General features: G+C 49.2%; 1 protein-coding gene across 2 annotated transcripts in view; it reads right to left on the bottom strand.

Moving 5' to 3' along the window:
• Window positions 1–10,964, bottom strand: part of HTR2C (5-hydroxytryptamine receptor 2C) — a 261,421-nt gene extending 250,457 nt beyond the window's left edge. For both annotated transcript variants that reach the window (XM_019536369.1, XM_019536370.1), the window contains exon 1: window positions 10,895–10,964. The gene's annotated coding sequence lies outside the window, so the exon portion shown is untranslated. The remainder of the gene's footprint in view (window positions 1–10,894) is intronic.
• Window positions 10,965–11,206: the final 242 nt, after the last annotated feature.

The raw sequence follows: 11,206 nt of genomic DNA, 5'->3' as shown, positions 1-11,206 counted from the left end.
CACAGTCCTTCTACTTCCTCATCCTTTGATTCTGTCTTGATGAGGGTTGATGTATATTGCTCCTTAACATAGAGCGCAACCCCTCCCCTTTACTTTATTTTAAGTAAGGAATACAAACAGGGGCATCTAAATATTTAAAAAGGAAGAGCCCAGTTCCATAAGAATAATGGAAAAAGGAGAGAGCGAGAGAAAATGTGAATAAGCACAAAGCTTTTTCAAAGGCATTTCAGGAGGCGCCAGCTCCTTAGTTCATGTTATAAGGTTAATGCGTGAACTAAAGAAAAACTGAAAGCTTTGTTATAAAGCTCACATATTTCTGGAAACAGTCTCAGAATTCAAACATCACGTGAGATCATTCTGGCAGCCGTTTATTCAGATAACTGCGCCTCGTCTAGCTCCCCTTAAAAGCATTGGAGAAAAATGCAGAAATGCTATCAGTTTGGATTCTTTAAATGGACTTTAAAAGCCAGCGTCTATCTGCAGAAGCAGAGCCGTGGAGCAGTTTTTCCCCCTGGGATTCTGCATTGTGGCTCAGCTCCAACACCCAAACAGGTATTTTCAGGGTGGGACCAAACTGAAATGCTAAATGCACAACCAAGACAAACACCTTCACCAACTTCTTCCCATTACAATCATCATGAGCACTGTTTGGAAAGCAAGGACAGCAGAAAATGCCTCTTCCTCAAAAACAAGACAAATGTACTGATGAACAACATTTCATTTCAGTAAAACAGACAGCGGGGTTCAACCTTTTTGGCACAGCATGTATTGAGTCTCCATAAGGAAGCAATTGTTTTATAAAATCTGGTGGGGAAAAATAAGTGTTCGACTGAAACAAAATCAACATCCCAGTTCATCCAAAATTACCTTTTCAGGCCTTCATGGAAATGTTTGATTTTGTTCTTGTTTTATTCTAGAATGTGGGAAAAACTCCAAATTGCTTATGAGTTATATACACATTCACTTTGGTCAATTCAGCAGTTTAATCCAAGCCAGAAAATACATATGTACCACTTATCGAATACATACGCCAGCCTTTATAAACCAGAGGTTGCAGCTGGAGCTGACCATGGAGGTAGACTAGATGTCTAACCAGTGATGAATTACAGAATAAAGAGCTCAAAAAATCCTATCACCCCTCTCTCTTGGAAGTTTATATCCAACGTGCTTCAAATGCTCATGTTATGCATCGGGTCTCTGCTGCTGGCACTTCTGCAAAGCTATTCAGGTCAGGTTGGCAATTAAGCAGCAAGAGAGAAAAAGTAAAGCGATCACGGTTATCACCATGTATCTACCTCCAGGGCTGCCATCACCTTAGCCAACCGACAGAGTCTAGTATAATGACAGCCTTGGTCTCTTCTCATCCACCCAAGTCAGGCTGCAATATTTCCCCTGATTACCTTCCTCCCCGAATTTCATAACGATTCTATCCAGTAGCCCCGAGCATCCGGCATTTAGAGAAAAGGAGCCTCTGGACCAGCGGGAGAGCACTTTTCACACAGGAATACCCATCGAGGAACAAGTTGCTGTACAGACAACTTGGGGTTGAGGGGAAATCACTAAGGACCTGCTCTGGGAAACGAGTATCTCTTGCCCAGCATCGAACACATGCAGAAGAGGAACAGGTTGCGTGCTGCTAGTGGACCGATGACGGGCAAAGAGGCCTGCTCGGAGAAACCAGGTTTCTAAATCTCATTTGCTTACAGATGACTCTGGAAAGCTTCCCAGATGACACAGCTGCTCCTCTACTTTATAGGGCAAAGGATGACACCGAGCTGGAGGATCAGAGCAGAGCTCGCCTCCCCCAGAGGACGGCAGCTGGGGCTGGGGACCTTGCACCAGCGCAGATCACATCTGGGCTCACTGCGCTGTCCGGCAAAGGTACAAAACTGCATCACGCTGAGCTGCAGCCTGAGGACCTCCACTAATGTAGTGTTTTCCTCACAAAACCAGTTACAGAAAACACCGACTACCACCAAACCTAGTGCTGAGCTGCTTCTTTGCTCTAAAAAGGAAAATCCTATGATTCAATACATGTAAAATATATCAGTTCATGAAAAAGGAACCACATTTAATTTGCAAGGAAAGTCTCAGCCTGCAAACGCTCCTTGCAGATAGGTCAGGTGGGACCTGAACAAGCGGCGGGTAGAGTTTGCTTTGTTTCTGCACTTCCCAACCCTCTTGCAGTACTTTAGGATTCGACGGACAGGAACCCTCCAACCAAAATTTAAAGTTATTACCTTTAGGCCTAGCACAAGGACGAGTCTTGTGGACTCATCACCTATCATGGATGCACACAGCCCACAATTATGTTGCACCAAACACTGAGACGCAGTTAAGTCTTTGCAGACCATGAGAAGCGATGGTTGCCCAATCTTGCTCAGATCAAAATATGCAGCATCTCATTTGGCGCGCCGTTCTGAAGGGGAACAAGTGCCTTACAGATGATTTACCTAGCCCACCACATACAGGCCCACGTGCCAATCCGGGGTACACCCATGGAGGAGAGGGGAGAGGAAGCCCCAGGCACAGACTGGTTTTGTGGTAGGTCTCCTTGTTCTGCACCACTTCTCAGTGCAGCACCATGGTTACCATTTCTGAGTGCCCAATAAGTGAATGCTAATATACGTCTAGTCTCACTGTCCAGGCATCACCAATCATAATTCATTAAGATCATTTGCAATGCCTAGTAACCCACGTGTTACAGGAAAAATGCAACATGTCTAACAACGCCATGGAAAGCCGTCTCTCGCAGGGCACATGTTGGCATTCTCCAGGGACCTAACGGTTGTGCGCTACGCTCCTACTCCAGAAGAGATTTCCTTATTAAGGGCAGACTCTGCAGCATTTCATTTTTCACTCGGAGGTTTCCATTTTTAGGTCTGCTTCTTGCAGAATGAAGCATACATGGGCATCTAGCTGTACAGTTGCAGAGGTAGAATACTTATGGGCCCTCCTGTTTTCTTAGCGATCACAGCCTTGCTTTGCCATCTAAATGTGCTAACGCCAAAGTCAATGAGATTATGCTACACTTACAAAGGTATAATCTCTGGCTTATTAAAATCAAGTTCCCTCCAAGAAAAAGCATTTATTATCCTCTCTAAAAACAAGATTTGATTAAGCCCTTCAAGGCTAGCAATAATATTCACTCAGCACAGTACTCAGTATTGCTCCATTGGCTTCATTTCTCTGAATGATTTCATACATTTTCCATCTGAGTTTGAAAGAACTACCACTTGGCTTTTCTTGACATGTACAGAGAAAAAGTGAGAGAAGCTCTGCAAGTATTTAGCACCAACCAGAAGATGTTTTATAGCATCTCACGGGTTATGAGGGCCTGGAGCACTTTGCAAGCACATCAACGTGTGTTTCAGCCAGCGGTCCAAGCCCGGTGGCCAAGGGGCTGGCGTTGCAAAGGCTCAACAGCCAACAGCACATGGGAGCATAGGTATGTCCGCTATCTCATTCAGCTACTTTGTATTCCCAGCCTGAACGAACACATACACGTTTAAAGCTGTTTGACTGCGGGTAGCCTTTGACATGAATCTGGAGCAAAACCTGACCTCACCCCCCTGGAGCCGTGCAAGAGGTCTTGGCCGCTCCATCGCTTTGAACTAGAGGAGGGTGCCCAATGCCAACAGGCCCGCACGGGCTTGGACATGTGCGTGCACAAAGAAGAAAGGGTGTCATGGAGAAGAACAAAGCAGAAACAGTGCAGATTAAAAAATGCCTCTCCTCCATAATGGAAATGCCTGTAGAATTTTAATTTAGATTTTTCAAAGCCTTGGCAGGTCTGTATGAGTTGATGGTAGTCTCTGCCATTTCCTTTTGGCTTCTGATTGCTAGTCACAGGAACAACTCAACAATGGACCCATTGTTTTGTTCCAAAACCTGACTGTCAAACTGGAGCCAGCTGAAGATCTTCAGCTGGAGTGTCCACCAGAACGGCGATTAGCTCTTTGTCAACCGCCGGCGCGCGGAGGCCGCAGGAGACGCCTTCCAACACTTCCAAACCCGTCCAAAAATACAGCTGCCCGTGTCGAAGAGTGGAACAAAGTGAACACACCTCACTCACGTGTCTGTGCAGGACTTGGAAACATAAGTTAGGTCTTCAACCGTGTAAATCATCATCTGCCACTAGGATTATAAGCAACTGGATGCTGACAGGTCTGCCATCTGCTCTGGGCTGGAATATGACTGCTTGACAGGTACCGAAAGGTAACGGCAAATAAATAATGCAGCTGCTTCATTTTGGTGAAATCGGGAGTGCCGGGAGGAAAAGAATTATTTGCAGCGCTCCTGTTTCTTGTAACAGAACATTAAATTCCACATAAAACAACGTTTCATTGAAACACAGGCAGATGCTAACTTAACAGTATGTGCAATGGTGTCCCCCGAGAGGGGGCCCATTTATACAGGCAACTGGAAGCAACAACGACAACACACGGAAACAGGCAATCTCGAAGATCCAAATTAAATGAAAGAATAAACAGGAAGACGAAAAGACGTGAACTTCCCGAGCGGGTCCAGGAGGACCTGTTTTAGGAACCCGAAAAGAAAACCAGTTAATTATGCCTCGACTCACGCACTGAACCACTAGGCAGCTTTGTATGGGCTGCGAGGAAGACTTCATCTGAACAGAAATAAGTATGGGATTAGAGAGAGAAGGGGGGAGAGACCAATCCTTCACCGAGCTTTACCAAGACAGATCCCTGCCTCCAGTCCCACCGGAGGCCACTCGTGTGGTCGGGGGCTTGCAGGACAAGCCTGATGAGGGCAGACCGAGGGCCCTGGACCTCTTCGGGCTCCGCACGAGAAAACCAAGAGGGGATCTTGTGGCTGCCTACAAATCATTATGGGGATGCAGCAAGGGATCAGAGATGCTCTGGTCACCAGGGCGCCTCTTGGGGTAACGAGGAACAACGGTCACAAACTGACCGGGAGCAGATTTAGGTTAGACATCAGGAAGAACTTCTTCATGGCGACGGTGGCCAAAATTTGGAACAAGCTCCCAAAGGAGGTGGTGCTCTCCCCTGCCTTGGGGGTCTTTAAGAGGAGGCTGGATGGGCACCTGGCATCCAACCCTAACATCTATGAATACGTAGCATTTTCAGGATCTAGGACTTTAGAGACACTATTTATTCCCTACCACCACAGTAATTAGATATATCTTTTTAAATGGTTTTTTCTGCTGGAGGGTGTGCGTTTGTCCCCAACTTCACTTGGATGAACCCTGACCCTGCAGTCTCTTCAGAGACAAAGCTGTCATTTAAAACATGCCCAGAAGTGGTAACAGCTTCCAAATACCACCAGCCTAACAAGCCAGCATGCTCGCACCCCCTCTGCCATGAGACGAGCTCCTTGTAACCTGCACAGAAGACAGTCAAGAAATGCTTTCACGTGTGAATGATGCCTAACCCCCCACCCATCTTGGGGCATTCGTGTCCCCACAAATGGCTTAAATTGACTTCATGTTTGAAGTGACAGCGGTGCCGCAAAACTGATGAGAGGCACAGCCAGCCTTCGGGATGGGACCAAACTCACTGGCAGCAAAGGGAACCACCTGCCCAAAAGTGGGAGGTTTATTCCCCAGGGCAGAGGTACGACTGATCTTACCGCAACATTGAAAGGACCCGTGCCCAACATGCTGGGCTGGGAGAAGATCCTGCCTCCAAGGGCCAGCTTGAGCCATCTTGCAAAGCCTTTATTCAGGCTTCACGTAAGGAACAGGAATCCATCCTCTTCCTCCCTCTCCTCACCGTGCCCAAGGGAGGAGCGGTTCCCCACGCAGCAAGTGGGATTGGGACGGGGTGTAAAGCGCTTTGAAGACAACGGACTGAACCGCACGCCGGAGCGCTCTCCTGAACCGGGACCTCAAGGAAGCAGCTCTGCGTTTATATCAGGCTCGCATGCGCCGATGAAAGGACGGATCATATTAAATGGCTCCATATAAAACACACCCGCTCAGAACCGTTACAAGCCAGTTATGGGTCCTGGTGAAAAAGTCAGCTCTCACAAAGACAGGGAAAGCGGATAAGGACATCAGATTTAAAAAAAAAAAAAAAACAGAGGAAAAACAGGAAGGCACAGAGCTCTTTATGGATATTTCATGGAAAGGTCTCCAAGAACAAAGCAAAAAAGATACAGAAGAGCAGGAGTAGCCACAGGGCTCATTACTTACCATCAGTTAAGAAACTCAGAGCTGGAAGGAGCCTCCTGGCCCCAGGGCCCAGCCCCGTGCCACGGCAGGTCATCACAGCCTCCGGGCCCATCCAAGACCCTGGCCGGAGGCTGATCACCGTGTCAGCGGCACTTTGCCTGTTCGGAGGCTGTTCCATAGATGTCTCTTTAGGGGATCTCTGCTATAGGCTCTACAGGAGCAGCATGCCCTGGCTCAGATGGGGATTAATCTGAGCTGAGCTGGGGGCTGGACGAGATGACTTCAAGGTCCCTCCTACCACAGATCTCTGATTTGTAAGGGCTTATTGATGCTTAATTCCCACCATACTTTCTTTGTGCTTCTACACAGTAGTTGTTTAAATATAGAAAGGCAGGCCATATGGAAGTCACCAGGATGCATATCTATATGAAACAGCTGCGGGATCAGATTTTCAAATGACAAAGCTGCTCCAAAATTTAGGAAATTTAGCTAGAGCGAGTGTGCAAAAGGGCTGAGTTTCAGACATGCAACCTTGTGCAATGGACAGCACGCTGCCCCAACCAGCACACAACAGACCTTCGGGCAGTAGGCGGCACACACGTGTGCCCCAAGGTTGGGACGAAGACTTTGGGGTGGTCCCGTCACTGGGCATTTTTCTGTCTGAGCTGGTGGAAGACCAGCTGATCTGCATTGCAGGCCTAATGCGCATCCCACATGGCTACAGCCACAACTAGTAAATCCTGGATTTGCCTCCCTTGTTGCAAGGAATTATTATTAGCTGTTTGCCCCACAAATTTATACTACCTTCTCCAAAAATGATCTCTGGGACAATGCTCCAAGTGATGACGTGTCTGAAACCTACAGATCGCTTGCGCTGAATGAGCTGGCACCTTTACTGGAGAGAGGGTTGCCAGCAGCACGCTCTCACCAGCCCTCGTTTGCTGCTCCGTGTTGGACGGGCGTCAGTTTTAACACTTGGGCAGACATCCCAGGCAGGACGGTGACCTGCCATCTCCTGGTGGGGAAGCTAATCCCAGCGGCTGCAAGGCTTCTGATAAGCATGATACAAAGCAAACAGTGAGCAAAAGACCCCTTTTAACCAGGCCTAAAAGCAGAATTCAGCAGCACCCATCTTCGCATTAACTCAAGCACTGACAAGACACCCACTGCCATTTGCAGCGAGGAACAGATAGCATCTTGGCTTTGAGGATGTGAGAGGGAGAGCATGCACAAGGCTCATTGCAGCTGGAGCAGCTCTGATGGCGAGGGTAAGGTAACCTGGATCACAAGGCTGAGCCACAGGTGCTCAGAAGTCATGTCCTGAAGAGAGATTTTGCATGCAAGAGGCTGGATCCCTGCTGCACCCCCATGGGGAGGGGGTACCCAACCCAAGATACAGAAGGGCAACAGGCAAGAGGTCTTGGCTCAGCCAAGGGCATCTGGGTGGAGAGTTGGAAGGGATTGCCCTGAAGAAGCACCCTCCAAGTGACAGGCAGTGAAGGCAACGGGGGCAGTGAAGGGGTCTGCACAGCTGGCAGCTACAGCAGGCTGACCGGGCACAGCTGGAATTCACTGTCCCACAGAGGAAGACCACCGCGGTCCAGGCGCCTGCCCCAAAGCATGGACGGCACCCAGCAGCGGGGCTGGCAGGACCCCGGCTCCGACAGGACGCGCAGGAAGGAGCAGAACGATCAGACTGGCGAGAGGGCGCACGCGAGGTCAGGGAGGAAGGTGAAGTTGGTGGCAGGGATGGGAGGAAGGCAGGCGCCCAGGGCCAGGAAACTTGGCAATGGATGTGAGGCAGTAATGAAGCTGTGACCGTGAACGAGGTCGCACAGGAACAGATCCCTCGTCATACTAACGGGTGAGAAACGACCAGAGCAATGACACGCGCATTGCCACTGGACCAGCTCAGACGGACACGGCTGTGAAAGAACTAACATTTCAGCTTGGAAATGAAATGAAAATTGCACAAAATATTTACGAGTTACCGAAAATCCCAGGCACCAGAATGAGACATTGAACCTGGACCAAATACTCATCAGTGTACAGAAGCCATCGTTTCCCCCATGCTTCACCCAGTAAATTGCTGTTGCTTCCCCCGCTACGTCTTGCCCTGCTGTGCAGTCCCATCGAAGTCCTGTACCACGCTCACTGGGAGGAAGAGAGGATGCTGGTGGCTGCTACGGCACTGATGACACTTCCTCTCCCATGGGATGTCCAACCTTAACAGCACTTAATCCTCTCAAAGAAGGAAAGCGCCACAGGAGGAATTCAAAGAGACCTCCCCAAAACAGGGTAGGGCAGGGCTGGAGTCTGTCTTCCCCCCGCGGCTACAGAACGGCACAGGCTACCTGCACGCGCTGCGAGGCGAGCAGACCCCCAGGACCAGAGCCGGCTCCTCTCTCGCTAGGAGCCGCCTGTGGGCATCTGGGCCCCGCTGCACAGAGATGGACCAAGAAGAAAGCCAGCATTGGCGGCCACTTGACAAACCAACCCCAGCATCACCAACCCGAACCCCTGCTCAGAGCCCGAACTCTCCCAGGGATCACCACCCTGCCTGGGATCTCGGTTACGCAGCTGCTTTTTACAGCAGGGCTTCCCCTCTGGTAATGTCATCCCAGCTTTTAATAAAATATTTAAGCAGATATTTCCTAAATTTGCCTTTTTAATTGAATGTTTGGATTAGTTGTCTCAGAGATACTTGATATTTCCTCAAGATAAATTAACCGGGAAGTTCAAAGGGAAGATCTGACAGCAACTATTATCAAATTCATCAGAGAAACCGGTTATGTATCTGAGGAAATGCTTCTTTTTCAATTAGCATTAGAGGGGGACACAAAACCTATGGGGGAGATGGAAAATCACACGTGGTGGCTCTCTGCAGCTGGCGCTACCCTGCAGACTCGAACCCAGCGCCCCAGCGGTCCACACAGAGTCGCGAGGGAGCAAAGGGAACATTATACACAGACCTGGCCACGTATTTCACATCCAGCTCCCCAGCCTTTGCAGGAAGCATGGCTCTGTCCTGAAAAACGAAACTGGGTAGCACAGACTTGCAGGTCTTCACCATCCTGGCACAAACTCTCACCTCCCCAACGGAAGCAGACATTTGCCTCTTCCTGCCTGGCGAACCTGGCACCCACGAGGCAAGCTCGGTGGCTTTTCTCTTGCAGATCACCTGTGAACAAAGGCTGCGCATGCTGAAGGAGGCACTCCCGAACGCCTGAGTAACCTGGCTGCTCTCGCTACGAATGGATTTACGGGATTAGGACCCAGAAAGCAATTGCACTGGAGGATTACCAAGGAGGAACTGCATCCAGCTCATCCTCTCCAGTTTGGATGTTCGGCCATCCCTGACCTGGGTTTGGCACAAACTTCCGGTGCTTAAAATGCTTGAGGTTTGTACACTTGCACTGAAAGGTACCCAGGTGTCATCTGGTAGCACTGTCCTCTTACAAAAGGATAATGCTACCTTTCAGGGGCTAACTTGCTTCAGTCATTGAAGCCATGGGAACTGGCCCAGCACACCCTTTTTCTTGACCCCTTTCAGAGTAGAGACGTGCGATATGGTGGCACAAATCCAGATGTGAGTGCACTACGGACTGAGAAATGCAAAGCTGGCATTAAATAACCCCTTTGGAAGAGAGAAGTATGGCGAGCAAGCAGAACCGGGCCACGGCAGACAGGTGTCGTTGTGCAACGAACCGGGTGGGACGGGCGGGTTATTCAGGACACTAAAAGCCCCAGTGCCAAAGAGAGCAAGAGAGAGCAGACTCCAACTCTGCAGCACATCATGTGCCTGGTGTCCTCCAGAAATCAAAACTTCCTAGAGGACAGACGCCACACACGTTTCCTTGGACCCCTTCCAACAGGTTGGAGTCGAAGCATAGAAGGTTTGGGCTGGAAGGAGCCTCAAAGCTCAGTCCAGCGCCCTGCACAGATGCAGGGTGTTGCTCCGAACCCATCCAGCCTCTTCCTAAAGGCTTCCCAACTTCTCTGGGCAGCTCATCCCCTGGTCCCTACTGTTCTTACAGTTGCACAAGATTATTCTGAGCTTTAATCTAAATCTGTTTTGCTGTCATTTGAATCCATTGAGTTGTGTCCCGACTGCTGCAGCAAGGGAGAACAATCGCTCTCTCCCTTCGTAGCAGAGCAGAGATAATCCAGGCCCTCAGCAGCTGTGCCGGTTTGCCATCAATGGCAGCCCCGTTACCGTGGCCGAGAAGACTTTTAAAACTTTTTTGTACTGTGCAAGCCAGCAGGCGCCCTGGCTGGGTAGCTCTGTTTACGCCACCGGGTCAGAGGGACCGGCCTCCTCTCCCCACCCTTCTGCTGGCAGCAAGATTTGCCGTTGCTACACCAGCCCAGCTTCTCTTTCGAAGATCTCCCTTGATCCCCAAAGCTCCTCTGTTCTTGGTGAGGGAGCCGACATCACTGCGTTTAAACCACGTGTGAGCCGCGTGAACTGGATCGGCTGCATCGCCACCAACTCACGCACATTTTTATGCTTTCCCTTGTCCAGCCTCCCTCCCGTTCCCTTCAAATTCTGCCTGCCTCTCATATATCCGTTTGTAAGCTTTCCACACCTTGGGTTTCTGTGTACAGCGTGTAGCCGCACCATACTGATCTGGGCCCACGGTGTGCCATGATCCTGCCTCACCGTTCGCAGCCTCCACCAGAATCGTTTCATAAATAAAGTTAACTCTGCTTTGGTTTTTAGCATGTACTTACATTACGAAGAGGAGCACATCTGGATGACAGCATGATGCATTTGCTGAAAGTATTGGTCCAGATTCCTCCTTTGCCTAAACAAGAACATATTTTCACTGTTAAACATTTAATTGCCACAAGCACTTTAAGCTAGACATATTTAGGACAATTTATTATAGAAGTCATAAAATTTTTTGACATCACTGTGGGCAAGCCATGGCCGTGGAGTTTCCAGCTCTGTTGTAATTCAAGGGGATTCATTTAAGAGAGAAATTAAATGGCAATACACAGAATTTATGGAGGAACACACAGGCTGCTGGTTTAATCTGAGAT

The sequence above is a fragment of the Crocodylus porosus genome, unplaced genomic scaffold (assembly GCF_001723895.1).
Source record: "Crocodylus porosus isolate Cpor-Errol unplaced genomic scaffold, CroPor_comp1, whole genome shotgun sequence".
Lineage (NCBI taxonomy): Eukaryota > Metazoa > Chordata > Crocodylia > Crocodylidae > Crocodylus > Crocodylus porosus.
Note: the sequence above shows the minus strand (reverse complement) of the source record. Positions and strands in the feature narration are given on the sequence as shown.